Source organism: Bufo gargarizans, chromosome 4, assembly GCF_014858855.1.
Source record: "Bufo gargarizans isolate SCDJY-AF-19 chromosome 4, ASM1485885v1, whole genome shotgun sequence".
Lineage (NCBI taxonomy): Eukaryota > Metazoa > Chordata > Amphibia > Anura > Bufonidae > Bufo > Bufo gargarizans.
In genome coordinates, this window is record NC_058083.1 from 413,032,333 (window position 1) to 413,053,110 (window position 20,778).

The window sequence follows — 20,778 nt, forward strand, 5'->3', positions numbered from 1 at the left end:
CAGTACGAACACGAACTATACAGTTCGGGTTCGCTCATCCCTAATTATGAACTTATAATTAGTGGAGACTTCCTGGGTTTCCCGGCACAGTGGCCTGATACGAAAGTTACCGATACCTGTAAGACAGGTGTAACCCCAGTAGAGTGGCCTTGCTCAGGGGGGAAACCAGAACCATTGGAGCCTGAGACCGAAGGGCCAGCAGTAGGGGTGGCCACGACTGCGATGGAAAAGGGGGAGACAACCCTGCTGAGTGTAGTGTGGGAGACGTGGAGGATTTGCTGCCGGGTCCTGAGTTGGCAGACCTCACTATCTCGGGCCTGGGAAAATGTTGTAATAGTTGATGGTGAACCTCAACAATCGGGGGCCTAGTCAATGTTTCCCCGTTTTGTGGTTCATCAGAAGATGCTGTATCGGGTAAACCAACTACGGAGTGAGCATATTTAACAGCTGGTGCTGCCCAATAGTGATGAGCGGCATGGGCAATATTTGATTTTGTGATATTTTATATATGGGCGAATATTCGTCATATATTCGCGAATTTACTATCTTCGTTCACAATTTTTTTTTTCATTGCAAAAATCGCTAATGTAAAATTCACTTAATGCACATGTGCAAAAAGGAGCGTGGCCTAGCAACTGTTTTCAAACTACCCAAAGTTTGAGGCGATTGTAAAAGATGGTCGGAAGCAATTTTCACGACAGTGAGGAAGAACTCCTGATCACTATAAGTAATTTCACATTACACCAGTGTATTTGACTACATTTCACATGCATGTTAAACCAATCGCTTTATATGCAGATAGAGTGTTATAAAATATTCACGATTGTGAAAATCGCCACTTATGATGCAAATGTTTTTTCGCAATACATACAACCGTACTTTTTATCAGGTCTAAGTAGATATTACTGATTGGTGCTCTAAGTATTGTTGTACCATCATAGCACTATGTCTGTAGCATGTTCGTATGGACAGCATAGAAATATCTCTCACATGCACATTGCACATCCATTTTCCTGCCGCACACAATACCCCCCCCCACCCCCCCACAGACACACACATACAAACACAATCTATAGATTAAAGTTTGTGTCCTGTTTATCAGAACTCAGGAGAAGCTTTCTTTGTCATGCCGCCAGTATTTGCTAGTTAATTTAGGGTGCACCACGGGGAGGCAAACCTGCTTTACACCCAATACCGTACCGTCACTTCACTAGACAGGTACATCTCTGGTCAGACCCCATACACATACAATCGCAATACAATATTCGGATATTATAACGGTAACATTAAATCTAATATTTGTTGGCAGCAGGAATGTATTTTATTTCAAAGGATTTTTAAGATTGTAAAGCCCACAATACATTAAAATAAATAAATAAATATATATATATATATATATATATATATGTATAATCTAAAAATGGCAGCACTGACAAAAAAGCAACAGCGGCGGATGCCAAACCCAATGGGAATAAGCAATTACCCAATATACAAATGGAAAAAATAAAATAAAAATAACTATTTATTTTACTTTCACTCATGTGGTACGGCGACATTTCAGCTCAACAATAGAGCCTTTCTTAAGCAAAGTTCAAGGACAAAGTGCTTAGTGTCATATACATGATTATCAATTAATCATTCAAAAAATAAGAAAAAAAATCCATACACAATGCAATAAAAATTGCACAGTGAAGATAAATCAGTGGACATGATTAAAACAAATGTGATTACCTATCATAATAAAAAAAACAAAAAAAAAAAACAATGTATAACATATGTGTAAATAAAGTGACATGTGCATTAGTCATGATAATATGTCAGATTAAGGTGGGGGAGGATCAGTAATACACATACTTTATGTACAGTGACTCAGTGCCCATACCGCGCCCAACTTACTAAGCATTCCCGGGTTCCACCCTTAGTTACTGTTACACCATTACGTCATGCGGCTATAGGAGCATGCGCACAAATGCTCAAAAGCTCTGGTAGCCATATTGGAAATGGCAAACAGCAAGAGTATAATGGTGCAGGAGCAATGTGATAAACAATAGCGGACTGCTCCATTTTGATTGCTGGTAGGTAAACTGGCACCTATACAATACATGGCCTAATTAAGTCCAAATAACGGTCTATGGCGAAACGGGATCCAAAAGGGACACAGGATCTGGGACCCTCCCAAACTGAGGAACGGATCATACAGATGTTCCCATTTTAATGGGAGAACTGTTATAGGTCCACCTCGTTAATCTACCACGCCAAAAGTTCACCCATAAGGGATCTCCTCTAGTGTATTACAAAAAGGTGATAAGGAAATAATGACATGTGTAAGGCCGATTCATTGGCCTGTATTTGTGGGAGGGGCTTGGCCGCCTATATCAGCCGCCGGCACCCTCCCACATGTGTACGACGTACGAAGTTCTCAGGGTCCCGGAGCGTGCGTTGTACCTGTCAGTCCTGCCGAACAGGCCAGGTAAGTGGACGTCCGATTGTGCGGTCGGCCCTGTTGGTAAGCGGGCCCCGCGCTCCGGAACACTTCGCCCCCCGTCCCGCTCCCGCTCGTGTCATGGAGGTGGTGGAGCACACAGCAGACCGCGCTTCCCTCCTCCGCCGCTTCAGCTTACCTTCACAGGCGCGTCTCATGCTCCATGTCTGCCGGCGCTGCCCCGCTCCCCCACGTGGAGTGGGCGTGGCCTCCAGCGGCGGGCCCGCCCCCCAGTTGAGGGGTAGCGCCCCTGCCACCGCACTGTGCCGGGGATCAAGGAGGCTCCATACGACCCTCCTTACCACAACCGGGGTGGGGCAACGTACACACGCCCCCCCCCCCCCGTCTCTGTCTAAGCCAGGGGGCACCACCGTGTCCCCACGCGGTGGATTTGCCCAGCCGACGGTGGGTCGGCCCTCCGGACTCAGGGGGGCACCACCGCACTGGGCACTCCACCAGGGAGCGGTGGGCCTCCCACGTGGCTCGATGTTTAGGGGAACAGGGGGGAAGGCGGCGCCATGTTCAGACCCCCCCTGTTCCAGTTATGCCAGGGGGCTAAGCCGGTTCCCCACGCGGCGGACGCGCTCAGCCGGCGGAGGGTCGGCCCACAGACGGCAGGAGGGCACCCTCGCACTGGGCGCTCCGCCAGGGACCGGCGAGGCCCCCCACGCGGCATTTTCATTATCGGCAGGGGTAGGCCCTCACCACCGGGGGTCCTCCCTGCGCCGATCTAGGCCTGAGGGCTGCGCGGCTCCCCACGTGGCAGGTGTGCCCAGCCGGCGGGCGGGTCAGCCCTCGAACGGAGGGCGCCCCTGCACTGCGCACCCTGCTAGGGACACGCGTCACTCTCCACGTGGCACAAAGTCGTGTAGTGCGAGGCGTGAGCTGTTGCTCACAAGTATCCCCCCGCTTGGTCCTCTGTGTCAGGGAGCTCCGCGCTCCCCACGCGGTACAGTGGAACACGGTGGGGGATGCAATGGCCAGCGCCTCACACACACTTAAAGTCTGGCACGGGCCGCCGTGCTGCTTAGGTAGGTAGGGGTCCACCACACACGACAGACAGAGTCGGGGGGGGCGGAAAAACGTCTATCAACACCATCCCCATCCATTGTTCAAATCCACTGCCCACAGCTCGCGCTCCATCAGTTTGTACCTTGCGTGTTGATTTGTTTCTTTGTGCTGCTTGTTTCCCAGGTTAGAGCAAGGAGAGAAAAAAAAAAAAAAATTTTTTCAAACATCCACACAAGAGAAGCCAGTCTAGGATTCACCCGAGTTACCACGAACAAGGTAGCGGGGGCTCACGTCAGTGGACGGGAGGTATTGATCACTAGCAAGGGAGAGGTCTCATGCACTCTTTTACGTACAGGTTTCCTTTTCCATTTAAAAACTTCCGTGAGGTTCAGAACACAGTGTTCCTCAGTCGGTAAGTAAGTCAGGTCCTGGCGTGTACCTTCAGGTGGCGGTTCCTGGCCACTCTTTCACGGCCGTCGGGGGTTAGGGTGTGTGCTTCACAGGGACAGTGCACCTTTTTCTACTACGTTGTCAAACAGCTTCACGCACTTGGTGGTCGCCCAGGGTAGCCGGTCACCTTGCATTATTTTCTCCACAGCTGTGATGTCGCACGCGTCTGATATCATGGAAGCATCAGTGGATGAGAATGCTGCAGGGACGTCCGAAGGGGGCAGCACGTTATCCCTGCGTGCTTGGACTATCCCCAAGCTGATGGCGGAGCTGACGAGACGGGGTGTTCCTTTCCCGGCGTCAGCCAGGAAGGCAGAGCTGTACCGGTTATGGAAAGACTCCTTGGTGCCCAGCGGCGGTGATCCCCCCGCAGCCACGATACAAACATCGCTGGCCCAATTACACCTCATGCTGAACAATTTGACTTCGGCCGTCACGTCCATACAGGCTAGACTCGAGTCAGTCGAGGCTCACAACTCGGCAGTGTCGGTTTCTTCACCCGAGCCTCCGGTCGCCTCCACCTCGGCGGCAGCAGACATTCGCACTGCCCAGCCAGTCCCCAACGTGGCTCCGTCTCACTTTGTCCCCATCAACATCAGAAAGGACATCCTAGAGGGTAGGGACATCAATCTCGCTTCGCTACTAATAGCCTCCAGGGACCTTTCCGACAACAAGGTCATAGCCTGCGGGGAAGTCTCGGTGGTGCTGAGAAGCCGCGACCACCGGCTCAATCGCAAACTGAACATTCCAGAGTTCGTCATGGCTTTCAGCCTTTTCAGGGACGTCATCTGTACTGCCAGGCCGGACAGGAGGGAGGAGCTAGACCTATACCTCTTTAGGGTCACTGAGTTGGGACATAGGTATGGTGGGAATGCGTTCTACGATTACCACTGTTCGTTCTCAGCCAAAGCAGCTGCAGCCCTGTCCCAGTTTCAACATGTCACAGACTGATCCGTCTTGGACACTGAGTTGTTCTGCAGACACTTTGCAGGCCTGAAGGCTCCCTCCTGTTCGGCCTGTCAGTCTATCTTCCACTCAGTAGAGTGGTGCCATAAGTCGGCAGTCGGCACGACGTCATACCCCTCCGGCTCCTCAGCAGGACCACTCGACATCTTCAGGCCCCCCAGTTCAGTAGACAAACTAGGACGACCCATTGTCCAGTTAGGTAGGGCACAGATATGCAACAATTTTAATTACGCGTCTTGTAATTTCGGCCAGTGCCGCTTGTTGCATATCTGTACCAACTGCTTCAGGGCTCACCCCCGAGTAGCTTGTTCATTAAAATCGGTGAAGAATTATATGAGCGTGGTCGATACTAGTCGCCTACAAGTAATGTTGCAAGGTCATCACAACCCAGGATCGTGCAGTTCCTGGTGTCAGGGTTCCATGAAGGTTTCCACACAGGGTTAATCACGACCCCAGAGGTCACACATGAGTGTGGGAACCTTCAGTCAGCCGAAAGGAATCCTGGCTCAGTAGACACACTCATAGAAGCCGAGTTAGTCAAAGGGTTCTTAATCGGTCCTTTCGAAGTACCCCCATTTCAACGGTGGAGAGTCAGTCCCGTAGGAGTCGTCACAGGCAAGTTCAGTAAGAAGGAGAGACTCATCATTGACTTGTCTGCCCCACATGGTTCACAGGTTCCCAGTCTCAATTCCCTCATTCCTTCGGAAGAAGTGGGTATGAGGTACTCTTCCATAGACCAAGCCATCGCCATCATCATGCAGACAGGTCCCGGGTCCGCATTGTCCAAAGCAGATATATCGGACGCTTTCAAATTGCTCCCCATTATGCCAGCACTCTGGCAATGGCACGGTATCAGGTGGCGAGGCCTGTATTACTTTGCCACAAAACTCACCTTCGGTTCCAAGAGCAGCCCCTGGCTCTTCGACCAGCTGGCCCAAGCCCTCCACTGGGTTCTGGTACACAAGGTGCGCTGTGAATTCGTCATCCATTACCTAGACGACTTCCTACTGATTGAGGGGCCAGGGGCTGCCCCTCTGGGGCTGGGGAAGCTACTAAGGTGTTTTTCCCAGTTGGGGGTACCTGTTTCTTCCAAAAAAGTAGAGGGCCCGTCCACCGTGATCACCTTTTTGGGCATCGAGTTGGACTCCCAACGCATGTTAGCCAGGTTACCCTCGGACAAGCTAACGAGAGTCCGAGAAGTGATCCACAGGTTTTCAGCCACGTCGGTGGTCACTAAGACTGACCTTCAGTCGCTACTGGGTATGCTGAATTTTGCTATGCGCATCATTCCGCAAGGCAGAACGTTTGTATCCCGCCTGCTGGCGCTCCTAAGCACCGCCCCAGAACAGGACAGCCCAGTGCGTCTGGACAGCCAGGCCTTAGCGGATCTCCGTATGTGGGATCATTTCCTGGACCAGTGGAACGGGGTGTCCCTATTCGTCCCCAAGCTGTCGTGCCAGTCCCCCTTAGTCTTCTCGGACGCGGCAGCCGGCACAGGGTTTGCCGCTGTTTTTGGCTCACACTGGGTTGCAGACAGATGGCCGGCCGAGGCGGTACTAATCCCAGGGTTCCTCCACTCCTCGGCACTGTTTGAGCTGTACCCCATTGTGGTAGCTGCTCACGTATGGGGCAGTCTCTGGGCGAACCAGTCCGTCCTGTTTGTGACAGATAACGCAGCCGTCGTAGACATCATAAACAGTGGATCGTCAAAATCGAGCCACGTCATGGGTTTCCTTAGGCGGTTAGTTCAGCTGTCCCTACACCACCATTTCCACGTCCATAGCGCACATGTACCAGGTGAGCGAAACCTGGCTGCCGACGCCTTATCCAGGGCTAACTTTTACCGTTTCTTTCAGATCATGCCAGAGGCAGATGCGACAGGCGCCACCGTTCCTCCTCACGAGTCCTTAATGTTAACATAACCGACCACCTTGAGACGGCCCACGCTCTGATTCGCAATTCTCTCTCGCCCAACACGACTCGAGCATACCACACCGGGTGGAAGATGTTCTGCAGGTTCCAAGGGGAGCATCCTCAGGGGGAATCCAGTTTTCCAGATTACATCCTGGCGTTTATTGGCTACTGCCACTCAGTGCACAAGCTCTCCCACAGTACAGTAAGGTCATACCTAGCGGGAGTACAACATTTTCTCTCCGTCAGTCATCCCGAACAACCATCAGTTTTCGCCATGCATGCTGTTAAAGCAGCACTCAAGGGCTTAAGTAAATGCGGGCCTCAAGGCCGAGGCAGTAGGCAAGCGGTCACCGGGCCCCTCTTCCGCAATCTATCCGACGTCCTGGACAGTAATCCGTTCGGGGTTTTGCCCAGCTTGGTACTCAAATCTGCCATCTATTTAGCCTTTTACGGCTTTCTGAGGCCCGGGGAGTTCACCTGCTCTTCCGGCAATAGCAAGTTCCTCACGGTCAGCCAGCTGGTCCAGAACTCCGAGGGGTTCACGTTACTGCTCAGGACGTCTAAGACCTCCCAGGTGGGCCCCCCTGTCCCGGTCTCCTTCTATCCCACTTCACACCAGTGGTGTCCCGTCACGGTGCTCCGTCAACTACGGTCCGCCTTGTCGGGGTCCGGGCCTAACAGCCCACTGTTACCCTTCGGGGTGGTTCCACTCACCACCCATCAGTTCGTGTCCCATGTCAGGTCATTGGTGGCCAGCCTGGGTGGTGACCCCTCCGCTATCTCAGGACATTCGTTCCGCATAGGCGCTGCATCTGCAGCCTCCAAGAATCAGGTACCAGCGCACGTAATTCAGAAATTAGGGCGTTGGCACTCGGCATGTTTCACCCGTTACATACCTCACCCCGATACCGAAATGTCAACAGCGTTTCAGAACCTGGCTTTGTAATTACGCCACAATAAAGTACTTTGCCTATCAGTATGTCTCTTGCCCTCTTTCAGGCGTCCCTCCACGACGCGGTTGCGGCACAACTCTGACCGCTTAGGGTTAGGTTCCCTAGGTAGGGGTCAGGTACGTACCTGGTGGCCACGACCACAAGTGTAAGGCCGATTCATTGGCCTGTATTTGTGGGAGGGGCTTGGCCGCCTATATCAGCCGCCGGCACCCTCCCACATGTGTACGACGTACGAAGTTCTCCCTCCCACCCGACCCCCTTTTTTCTGTTACTCTCAAAGGGGATGCCCTCTTTCAGGCGTCCCTCCATGACGCGGTTGCGGCACAACTCTGACCGCTTAGGGTTAGGTTCCCTAGGTAGGGGTCAGGTACGTACCTGGTGGCCACGACCACAAATATTGTTAGCACAACCTGGGAATGGCAGTAGATCATATAACAAATACTTTGCACTGTAGTAGCAAAAAAGACATCTGGCAAATGATTCATGATTCATATTTCCCCTCCTCTCATTGATCTTCAACATATCATCTATAGAAAAAAGGAATAAAGAAAAAAAAAATAAGATTATAATGTATATTATAAATATTTGTCCTAAATAAACCACCCACTACACAGGAGAGTAGAGGCAAAGGTTCCCAGAAGGACAAAAGGGCAAACCAACCACTCACAATATATTCCCAATTTTGTAATCAACATTAAGACCAGAAGGTTTAAGTGTATTTAGCTTATAAAATTATATATTAACTCGATTACAACCTCTCCTAGGCAAAGGAACATGATCAATAATGCAACAACTCAAGTCTCTTTCAGTGTGTTTAAAATAAAAAAAAGTGTTTCGAAACTGGCAAGTCAAGACGTCTTTTGCGTATCGTATAACAGTGATTATTAAAGGATAACTGTCATATTTTCATTTAAAAAAAACAATTTTAGCATATGTTACTGCTGCTGCAGCATTATGCATAAGGCAATATTTAGTTTATTCTCTTACCACTGTTTTCCTTGAGTTTTCCCCTTAGTTACGGCTGTTTTGAATCCTTCATTATGAAGATCTTCTCAAGATTAGAGTTGAGCGGACACCTGGACGTTCGGGTTAGACAGGTTCGGCCAAACTTCACAAAAAAGTTCGAGTTTGGGACCTGAATTTGACCCGAACTTTAACCCGGACCCGAACTCGAACCCCATTGAAGTCAATGGGACCCGAACTTTTAAGCACTAAAATGGCTATAAAATGGTCATAGAGGGTTGCAAATGGCCTCAAAATGTGGTTAAGAGCATAGCAAGTGCTCTGCAAACAAAAGTGGATAGGGAAATGACTTTAAATCCGTAAAAATAAAAAAATTATAATCGTGATCTAGGAGGAATAGGTCCATATGGAGTAGAAGGTTGAGGAGGCGGTGGATGTGGCGGTGTAGGTGGAAACGGCAGTGAATGAGGAGGAGGTAGCCTACACTGTTTTTTGGTTTTAAATTAATTTTTATTTGTTTAATTAGGGTACACCCCAAAACATTGGGAAATATAACCTGTGATTAACCTCTCCAGTCGTGCTAAACACACATTCAAGCAATACACTGGCTGCAGGGCAGACCAGCACCTCTAAGGCGTAAAGGGCAAGCTCAGGCCATGTGCCCAATTTGGAGACCCAGAAGTTGAAGGGGGCAGACCCATCAGTCTGTTTGTGTAGGAATGCGCTAACATACTGCCCCACCATGTCGCACGTCCCCGTGATGTTCATGATCCAATTGGATATCTGCTATATCAACTTTCGATGTTCTTTTCTGCGCCTACCATGGTGATTACGGTTATCCGCGAATCAGGGTTCCACCCCGGAGAGGGAGCATGAGTAAAGAGAGACCACATCCAAGGGAGATCAACGGATGAAATGTAATTGTGATCGAGCAAAAATGTGGGAGAAGCTATTAAAAATGGTGACAAACATAATCCATATCACAGGTGTGTTAAAAAAAAATAGGAGCTAATATGAACACAGATATTCGTGGACTTATTTCACAAGCGATTGATTATACAGGATGAGCCTTTTCGTGGGGGGTGGTGGCCCCACTCTCTACATTTGAATTGTCTAGGGGAGGACCTATTTATACTCATTAGTATGCACCAACATTTTTAATTGGGTACGGCAATTGCGTTAATGTATGCACTGGCAATTTAAGACAATTATCCAGATTTGAGATAGACAAATTATACAATACTTGTTATTATTGCTATCCTTCTATTTATTAGGATGGATGGTAATCTGGATTTTAGGACTTTATGGTTAGTTATTGGGTTCAATTAATTTTGAATTTTGTCGATTGTGGGTCTAATATGGAGTACTGTTATATATAGATGTAATAATCATGCTGCGTATTGCCAGTACCCCCCGAGATGTAATTGTAGCTGTCCTGTTAAATGTGAGCTCCTCCGCTTATGGCCATGATATTGCGTGTCATATGCGTTCCACTGGGTTGCGGTCCCGCTCATGCGCTGCCCGCCTCCATCTCGACGTGCTCCTTGTCGTCATCACGTTTTGCGCATGCGCAGTGTGGTGGCTCGAACGCGCTGGGAGATGGTGCCGTGCATCATGGCGGCGCTGCGCCCGCTTGGTTGGAGCGCAGATGTCCACAATCCAGGTATTTTACCCACTAATTTTACCCCTATAGATACCCTGCTTCTCTATACTTTCATACCTCCTGACGAAGCCGCTGAGGTGAAACGAGCGTCAAGGTCTTGCGCTTAGGGCCTTCTTACCTCTCCTGGGCTAGATCATGTCTTCAGGTACGTCCCCGGTTAAGTGTGTCTATTAAGACACTGCCATATACAGTATCCATATTAGGCCTATGATATAGACTAGGCTGCGAGTATACCATTACCATTTTATCTACATACATGTTGTTTTTGGTTACATGGGCGCAGGCTGTGGAACTCACAAATGTCCAGGGACTACTTTCGGATACAACTGTACCACGGTGTATAATCCCCTATTGGGGTGTGCGACACATGGTATTACCATTTTTGAGGTACATAAATTGGGCAGCGTATGGCCTGGTACCCGGTAAGTGCTTACTAGCTCTGTGGGGATACATGGTTGTCCAGTTGAGGGAATGCCCTTCGCTTCTCTGTATACCTTTTCCATCTTGCCTTTTTTCCTTCATATTTTTATACATATTTAATAAAGTTGATATTATTTTTGATATATTATTTCCACTGGCTTTTTTTGTTATGACATTGTGCGTTGTCCCAGGTGGAGTTTTGTGCTGTCGGTCTTAGACAGAGAGGTTCTGTAGGTTTACATAGGCCCGAAAAATGTCAGACCTAAGCCGAGCTCCGCTACCCCTATCTCTGCACTAGTGATGATCGAGCACCAAAGTATTTGGGTGTTCGGCCCGTACACATTGCTATAGTCGTGTGCTCGGCTGAGCACCTGAGTATAATGGAAGTCAATGGGAGACCACCAGGCACCCCCTGCTCTGAAGAGGGGAGGGTACCTGGTCCATTGGAAAAGGTCAAAAAGTGACAGAAACACCCCCGAAATGGATCAGGAACAGCATGGGGACGATGTCTGGATGCATCTTGAACTCCCAGGTCGCAGCTGGGATTCATGTTGTCAGAGTTGCTTGCCACTTTTACAGACTGACAAAAATACGCACACAACCCCCCCAAAAAATAAAATTTTTACAGGAAAAATTGTTAGGAAACATTCTTTCCAGTATATTCAATTGTATATAAAGTGCAAGTGCTGCAAAGAAATACAAGCAAGAGGCACTCCCAAACAGACTGCATATCACATAAAGGAGGGCCTCATTCACATTGTGGTACAATTGTTCAGGTAGTGGGACTCCTACACTCATAAAGCCTATGCACTAAGTGAAAGGGCTGCCAAAAATTACAAGGAATCGGCACTCCAATACACCCTTTGTTACACATAAAGGAGTGCATCATACACATCCTTGAAAAATTATGATTGATGGCCTGCTGGTGACCCTCAAAAACATTTGGAGCAAGGGCCTGCTGATCTGACCATCTAAAACCTTGATGCTGGAGAGAGAGCTTGAGAAAGGGATACCACATCCAAGGGAGGTCAATGGCTGAAATCTGATTGGCTGTTGCTGCCTTGCCACTTTTTTTCCCTAATTGTGAACCACCCAGAGAGGGTGGGCCAAGTTATTAAAGCACAAGATTCTAAGGAAGGCAGCAGGTGCGGGTCAATTACCCACTCCCGACTCGGGGAGGTAGTGACGATAAATAACAATACAGCACTCCTAAGCGCCTTGTTATGGGAATGAGTACACTTTCCGTTAATGAGGATCTATTGGAGGGCAAGTCTGGTGCCAGTAGCCAACTTGCTCCTGGCCTCCACAATGTTCACCCAGTGTGCCATCATGGTGAGGATTGTGTTGACCAGACTCTTTACTACTGAGACTGGACTTGTAGGTGAGGGCCTGCTGCTGCTTTGTTGACTCTAGATAACTTCTAGGCGATCGCACGTCCCCGTGAGGGCGACGATTCATTTGGATGTCTGTCCTATAAACTTTGGAGCAATTTTTTAACTAGGACCTTCTGGTATAGCATGGTTTTGCTTGTCCTCTCCACCAGAGGAATGAGTGATGAGAAGTTCTCTTTGTAGCGGAGGTCTAGAAGGGTGAACAACAAGTAATCCGTGTTGTCTAAAATGCATATAACGTGCGGGTCGTGGGAAAAGCAGCCTAACATGAAGTCAGCCATGTGTGCCAGAGTACCAACAGGCAAGACTTCGCTGTCGTCATTAGAAGCTGAGCTGACCCTGTATAAGATTTTAGGTGAGGTCCTGCAGGTGAGCTGACCCTGTAAAACATTATATGTGGGGGCCTGCAGTTGAGCTGACCCTGTAAAACATTATATACAAGGGCCTGCAGGTGAGCTGACCCTGTAAAACATTATATGGGAGGGCCTGCAGTTGAGCTGACCCTATAAAGTATTATATGCGAGGGCCTGCAGTTGAGCTGGCCCTGTAAAACATTATATGCAAGAGCCTGCAGGTTAGCTGACCCTGTAAAACATTATATGCAAGGGCCTAAAGGTTACCTGACCCTGTAAAACAGTATATGCAAGGGCCTGCCGGTGAGCTGAACCTGTAAAACAGTATATGCGAGGGCCTGCAGTTGAGCTGACCCTGTAAAACATTATATGCGAGGGCCACCTGCTGAGCTGACCCTCTAAAACATTAGGGGCGAGGGCCTTCTGGTGAGCTAATGCTCTAAAACATTATATGCAAGTGCCTGCTGGTGAGCTGATCCTCTAAAACATTATATGCGAGGGCCTGCAAGTGAGCTGACCCTGTAAAACATTATATGCAAGGGCCTGCAGTTGAGTTGACCCTCTAAAACATTAGGGGCGAGGGCCTGCTGAGCTGACGCTATAAAACATTATATGCTAGTGCCTGCAGGTGAGCAGACACTGTAAAACATCATACGCGAGTGCCTGCAGGTGAGCTGACGCTCTAGAACATTATATGCGAGTGCATGCAGTTGAGCTGACCCTATAAAAAAATTAGAGTGGAGGGAATATATATATTTCAGATTAGGAGAAGGAGGAGGAGAAAACAAGATTCAAGCATATACTCTTTTGTGGTGGAAAAGGTGCATGGGAATACACTGCAGTGGATTGAGTACATTATAAATGATATATTGAAATCGCCTTTATGTTCATCATGAGCTCAGCTCTCCTCTGGTGGAGTTGAGAAGTCAGGCGAAATCCAGGCCTTGTTCATTTTTATCTGAGTCAACCTGTCAGCATTGCCAGTGGACAAGCGGATATGCTTATCTGTTATAATGCCACCAGCAGCACTAAATACACGCTCAGATAAAATGCTGTCGGCAGGGCAGGCCAGCACCTCCAAGGCGTAGAGCGCAAGTTCGTGACACGTGTCCAGCTTGGACACCCAGTAGTTGTAAGGCACTGAGGGATCATTTAGGAAGCTGACTGCTATGTAGTCCTTCACCATCTTCCAAAACTTTTCCCTCCTTGTACCACTACCGCTTCAGGATTAGGTTGATTGGCGGGTGTCATAAAAAGTGTCCCATGCCTTGGAGAGTGTTGCCCTGCCTTTGTTGGGACTGCTGTGTGTTCCCCTTGTCTCCCTTCCTCAGTTACCTAAGGAAGTACGGATTCTGCCGGCCGCGTTTTTAGATGAAAAATTTTGGAGCAATTTCTGAACAAGTACCTTCTGGTATTGCACCGTTTTACTCGTCCTCTCCACCACAGGAGTGAGAGATGAGAAGTTCTCTTTGTAGTGGGGGTCGAGAAGGGTGAACACCAGTAATCCGCGTTATCTAAAATGCGTATAACGCGAGGGTCGCTGGAAAGGCAGCATAATACGAGGTCATATGTGCCAGAGTACCAACAGGCAAGACATCGATGTCGACATCAGGATGACTTTATCTCCTCCTCCATCCTCCTCCTCTTCTGCCCATCCACGCTGAACAGATGGAATTAAAAATCCATGGGTACTACCCTCTGTAGCAGAGGCAACTGTCTCCAGCTCCTCCAGCTCCTTCTCCAAATCGCGCTGAGAAGACAAACTGAGGGTGGGCTGGATATCACCCTGTGTAATGTCCTCCCCCATTTTCTCATCTTCCACATTCAGAGCGTCGTCCTTAATTGTGAGCAGCAATCGTTTGAGTAGTGTAAGGGATCGTCTCTTTTCTGGGGGTCACACTCACAGATATCTCACCAGACAACGGATTTTCATGTCCAAACTGTGCATTTATTTAGACAGTGTTCTTATAAAGGATAGTCCAGTTATACATCACTGGGCGGGGTGAGGTTACCGCACCGCCAACACTTAAAACACAAATAAACTCCTGCCCGTCTAGGCGCTACCTAAACACAATACGTCCCTACCTCACTCATAGAGCTCAGTTCACACATGGACAACATATGCGGCTTTCCTCAGCCAACATCAATACTGCAGCCTCAAGGCTGTGGCAACTCCAGTACCTTTTGGGGGAGTGTGGCCCAGTAGTCCTCCAGACGCTGGGCGTGCAACCCTCGTTCTCCAGGTGTCGCTAGGTCCTCCAAACTTCAGGCTATTCAAAGCCTTGTGGCCCCTCAGTCCTCCTGACTGAGGCCACACACAGTCTCTGCTTCACAAAACAGTCTCGCTCTCCCTCCTCAGACTGACCTACTCTGAGGCGCTTTATGCAAGCCTGATTACAGCAGGCCTCACCTGCGATCACCTCAGGTAGAAAGGAAAACCCATACTAGAAGGTTGTGGACTGGGAACTCCATCCACCAAGTCTAGCCACCAGTCCAAGTAAAATCCAGCCCAGAAAATGTATACAGAAATGTGTCAGCAAACTATGCTTTGCTGAGACTACTGCCAGTCTCTGGATTTTATCTGTCTCACATATCTGAGAAACCTGAAGTGGAACACACCTTCCAGCACTGTTCACATTACCACAGTAGACACAGCAGGTGGATGGTTACGCTGATAATAGCGCTATCGCCCATAACCATCTGTGTGTATTCATCAACGATTTTTAAAACCTCACAGAGGTCTGACATGAATGCCCACTCCTCGCTTGTGAATAGTGGCAGTTGACCCGAAAGGCGCTGACCATGTTGCAGCTGGTATTCCACAACTGCCCTCTGCTGCTAACAAAGCCTAGCTAACATGTGGAACGTAGAGTTCCAGCGCATGCTCGCGTCGCACAACAGTCAGTGAGCTGGAAGCCGCAAACGCTGTTGCAGCATTGACAGACTGGCTGAAGCAGTGGACGACTTGCTGAAATGGGCACACACGTGGCACGCCTTCACTAGTAGCTCTGGCAAATTGGGGTAGGTTTTGATAAACCACTGAACTACTAAGTTTAAGACGTGGGCTAGGCATGGGATGTGTGTCAGGTTGCCGTGCTCCAAAGCCGCCACCAAGTTACGGCCATTGTCAGACACAACCATGCCTGGTTGTAGGTGGAGCGGGGGTGTGAGCCAGTAACATAGCTGCTGGCGGAAACCCTGATGGACGTAGGGCCCGCAATCCTGGGCATGGGTAGCACCTGTGCCATCCTGGGGTACGACTCACTCCCGGCCACCACAACATTTACCCAGTGTGTGGTCAGGGAAATGTAGCATACCTGGCCACCAGCAATTGTTCATGTGTCCGTGGTTAAGTGGACCTTCCCAGTAACTGCGTTGGTCAGGGCATGGGTGATGTTCTGAGGTACATGCTGGTGTAAGGCGGGAACGGCACACCGTGAAAAATAGTGGCGGCGTTCCGAGGGACGCCCGCCATCAGGCTGCGGAAGGCCTCAGTGTCCACAAGCCTAAATGGCAACATTTCAAGGGCCAGTCATTTCGGAAGTTGCACATTTAGTGCTATGGCCTGGGTGGTTATTTGCACTTGCATTCAAATGACTGTGTTATGGACATTTGGACGCTGCACTGGGACGTGGATGTTGTTACTAATGGTTCATGCGAAGGTCCAGGTGCAGGGCAAGGGGCATCTGGGCCTGTGCCTTCAAAAGGGGATTGGCCAGCAGTGCGTAACACAGGTGAAGAGGAGTCAGTGGTGTGACCCGCAGACCCAGATTGTGGACCCAGGTGTTTTGCCCACTTGTTAGGGTGCTTGGATGCCATGTGGAGGATCATGCTGGTGGTGGCGAGGTTGCTAGTGTTCACGCCCCAGCTCATTTTAGTACGGCACAGGTTACAAACTACCACTCTTTTGTCGTCTGCACTTTCCTCAAAAAAGCGCCATTCTGCGGAACACCTACCCCTTAGCAAGGTAGATTTACGCATGGGGGTGCTCGGTGTAACGGTTTCAGGCGTGTTTGGTGTGGGCTGACTTCTCCCTTTTGCAACCCTACTAACTGTTCCAACCTGTTGCTGTGCTGCTGATCCCTCCCCCTCTGTACTGCTGTCCTTGCTGTTGGGTCAGTGACCTCATCGTCAACCACATCCTCTTCCACTTCCTCACTCTGCTCATCCTCCTGACTTGACCTAACCACAACCTCAGTGATTGACAACTGTGTCTCATCATCATCCACCTCGTGAATGAATGATTGCCATTCACCACTGTCATCTTCTTGAGACTGTGAAGGTTCAAGAGGTTGGGATTCAGGGCACAATATCTCAGGTCCCTCTTCAAGCGTGCTAGGCGCGAGGGCCAAATGTAATAGTTGCGCTGGAAAGAGCTCCTCGGAATATCCGAGTGTGGGATCACTCATTTGGCAAGCCTCTCCATGGTGGGAGGAAGGATGATCACAGTGAGGATTCGGTTGACCAGGCTCTTGCCTACAGAGACAGGACTTGGTGGAAGAGAGGGTGGTGCTTATCCGACTGGAAGCATCATCTTCAGCAATCCAACCAATCAAGTGTTCGCACTGGTCTGACTTGGACAGTGTTGTGTTTTTTTTCTGGTGCACTGCCAGCAGGCACAGTATTATTGGGCACAGGGCCACGGCCTCTGCATGCACCATCAACATCACGCTCACTTCCCCGCGCCTTAGTGCTCGCCTTCTTCATATAAATGGTTTTGTCACTAGATGTGGTGCAGATTGTTTTACAGTCTGCTAAAGACACAGTTTTCGGATGCAGGACAGTATATGTCACAGAAACCCGCAGAATATGGACACTAGATTAGGCCCAGATTATTGGAATTTGCCCTAAAGAAACAGTTTTCGGATGGCGTACTGTATATGTCACAAAAAGCCACACACTATGGATCTTAGATTAGGCCCAGATTATTGGAATTTACAATACAGACTCATTTTTCAGATGCAGGACAGTATATGTCACAGAAACACACAGAACATGGACACTAGATTAGGCCCAGATTAGTTAAATTTGCCCTAAAGAAACTGTTTTTGGATGGAATACTGTATATGTCACAGATGTGAATTACACGCACATACTACAGAGACAGTAGATGACAAATGGCCCCTGATTATTTAAATTTGTCCTAAAAAACAGTTTTCGAATGGCGTACTGTATATGTCACAGAAAACAACACACTATGGACACTAGATTAGGCACAGATTTGGGGAATTTGCAATACAAACTCAGTTTTCTGATCCAGAACAGTATATGTCACAGAAACCCACAGAATATGGACACTAGATTAGGGCCAGATTATTTTAATGTACACAAAACATTTTTTTTTCTGATGGAGTACTGTATATGTCACGGATGTGTATTACACGCACACACTACAGAGACAGTAGATGAGTACTGGCCCCTGATTATGTAAAAATTTGCCCTAAAGAGACAGTTTTCGGATGGCATACTGTATATGTCACAGAAAACCACACACTATGGACACTAGATAAGGCCCAGATTATTGGAATTTACGCTAAAGAAACAGTTTTCGGATGGAATACTGTATGTGTCACGAATGTGTATTACACACACTACAGAGACAGTAGATGAGGACTGGCCCCTGATTATTTAAATTTACGCTAAAGAAACAGATGTGTGACATATACAGATGTGTGACACACTATAGACAATAAATGTGGCGCTGATTATTTGAATTTACGCAAAAAGACACAGTTTGCGGATGGTGTACAGTATATGTCACTAATAGGTATTAAAGAAAAATATCTTTCTGCTGTCAGACACACACACAGTAGTCCTTAAAAGTCTTTGAAAAGCTTTTGGTAGTAAAAACAGCAAATCCGTCCCTTCCTCAGCACAGATGTTCCTGAGACTGATCAATTTAGCGCAGGTAAAAATATATTGATGCTCTAAAACACACACACACACACACACACACACACACACACATTGGGTCTTTGAATAGCTTTCTGCAAATAATAACTGATAATTTTGCTCCCTACACTGCCTTTCCCTTCCTACCCTCTGCTCTGCCTGGCTATGACTGATCCAAGCACATGTCATCGGGTGCTATATAGCACCCGATGACTCGTTCCGGCCAGCCAATCACTTTAATGCCAGCAGCCAACATGGCTACTGGCGTTGCAGTGATTGCAGTACTTACCTGCACATTTATTGGCAGCCGCAAAATGTGCGGGGAGGAGACTCGAGCATGTCGCTCGAGCACATGCGGTACTCGGCCGAGTACCTCCATGTGCCGAGCATAGCGATGGGTATTCGGCCGAGCATGGCCGCTTATCACTACTCTGCACGAGTATCTCCCATTTGGCAGTTTTTTTCCAAGTTTCTGGAATACAGAAGCATTGCCCTGTGCAAGCTGTGCAAGGACAAAATAAGACATGGGCAACACACTGTGTTGCAGCTGAAAGGCCTGGGTATCAAACATCAAGCATCAAATATCCTGCTGGCTGTCACCCTGCTGACTCCAACTAGGCAAGGTGGTCAATGGGTGCAACATCCTGGCTGCCCTGAATCTGGGGTAAATAACACATGCTCCCTGCATGGAGCACATCATTACCTAGCTGTTAAGGACTTTCTAAATAAGTACTGTCTCAGAATTTCAGCTATTCTTATGTGGTGAGGAACACTCTCCTGGACTTAAAGTGACAGAACGGCCTGCCTCTACACCGCTTAATTTGCGACTTGCCAACTTGCTGGAATTAAACATTGCACATGCTCAAGTGTCTGTACAAGCAGTGAATGATTTTGTCATGTACCAGCCTACCTCAGCAGCAGCTAGCATGTGTTGCTTCGAGGTGAGGCAGTGGCAGCTCATCCAAGATGCCTGTCGGGTGCTGAAGCCCTCAAAGAGGCCATATAATTTGTCAGCAGTGTCAACTACAGCATGAACAATTTCATCTCCCTCATATATATCTTAGAACTGTCATCAGCAGGAGATGTCTGCGGAAGAACAAAAGCTAATGCATCTTGCTGTCTGCCTTGTAACTGTTGGGACCCATAGAGGGAATCTGCCATGGAGGAGGATGAATGAGTAAGAGGAGCTGCAAGTGCAAAAGGAGGAGGAAGAGTCGGAGGTGGAGGAGAAAAAGAAGATGATGACATTGGCACCAGCCAGGACACTCAATTGTCTCAGTGGGGGCAGAGCCGGAAAGAACTGGAACCTCCAGCATGCTAGCCAGAATGATGACCTATATGCTCACTTACTAACGCAGTGACAGGCATATCGTAGACATCAAGCAGTCTGATGATTACTGCATAGCCATGCTTTTAGACCCTCACTATCAAAGCAAAATGGAGAAATGTTTTCCTCTCACAGAAAGGGAGGCCAAATTATATTATTACCAGGAAGCACTGTGTTTGCAGCTGGCCGCAGCTTTCAGCGGGCAGACACTTGCCACCAGCATGTCTGAAAGGGAGGCCTCTCTCCATGCCCCACAAAGTTACCCCTTCACGCTACCCCAAGCAGTAGATTCCACAGCAGCAGTAGTAGGAGTAGTAGCAGCAGCCATTTCAGACTCCTCAACACGATGGAACAGTTTTTCCATGTGCCACGCCAGGCTGAGACCAGCTGACAACACCCACCCTCAATGACCAGTGTTAGGCCTACCTGCAATCTGACCAGTCTCTAGTGCAGGGGTGCACAACGTTTCCTGGTTGGGGGCAACATTGCGAGACTGAACCAATGATGAGGGCCGAAATTAAAATTTAAAGGTGCATTAACAACTGAAATATTGTACTTATGGCATATTGAACACACATTATATACCATTAATGTCTAGTTACACTTCCAGGACTCCCATCTAATGGGAGAAATACATGAAAAATACATGTGAGCAGCCACAAGACATAGGCATACATGTCTGTTACCAGATGTTTGGGGGCCGCACAGAATAGTATCAAGGGCCGCATGTGGCCCCCGGGCCGCAGGTTGTGCACCCCTGCTCTAGTGCATATCCTGTTCCCTGACCCCATGGATTTCTGGGCAGGCAGACTGGAACAGTGACCCAAACTAGCACAGCATGCTCACAAAAATTGTCCTCTGCCAGTGTCAAAATCATCAATTTTGTCAAAATGAACCAAACCTGGATTCAGGAAGACTTTAACACTCCTCCGGCTGAGGCTGATGAATAGATCTGTCCTTGCTGAGGATGCCCTATCTTGCCAGTGTTGCTGT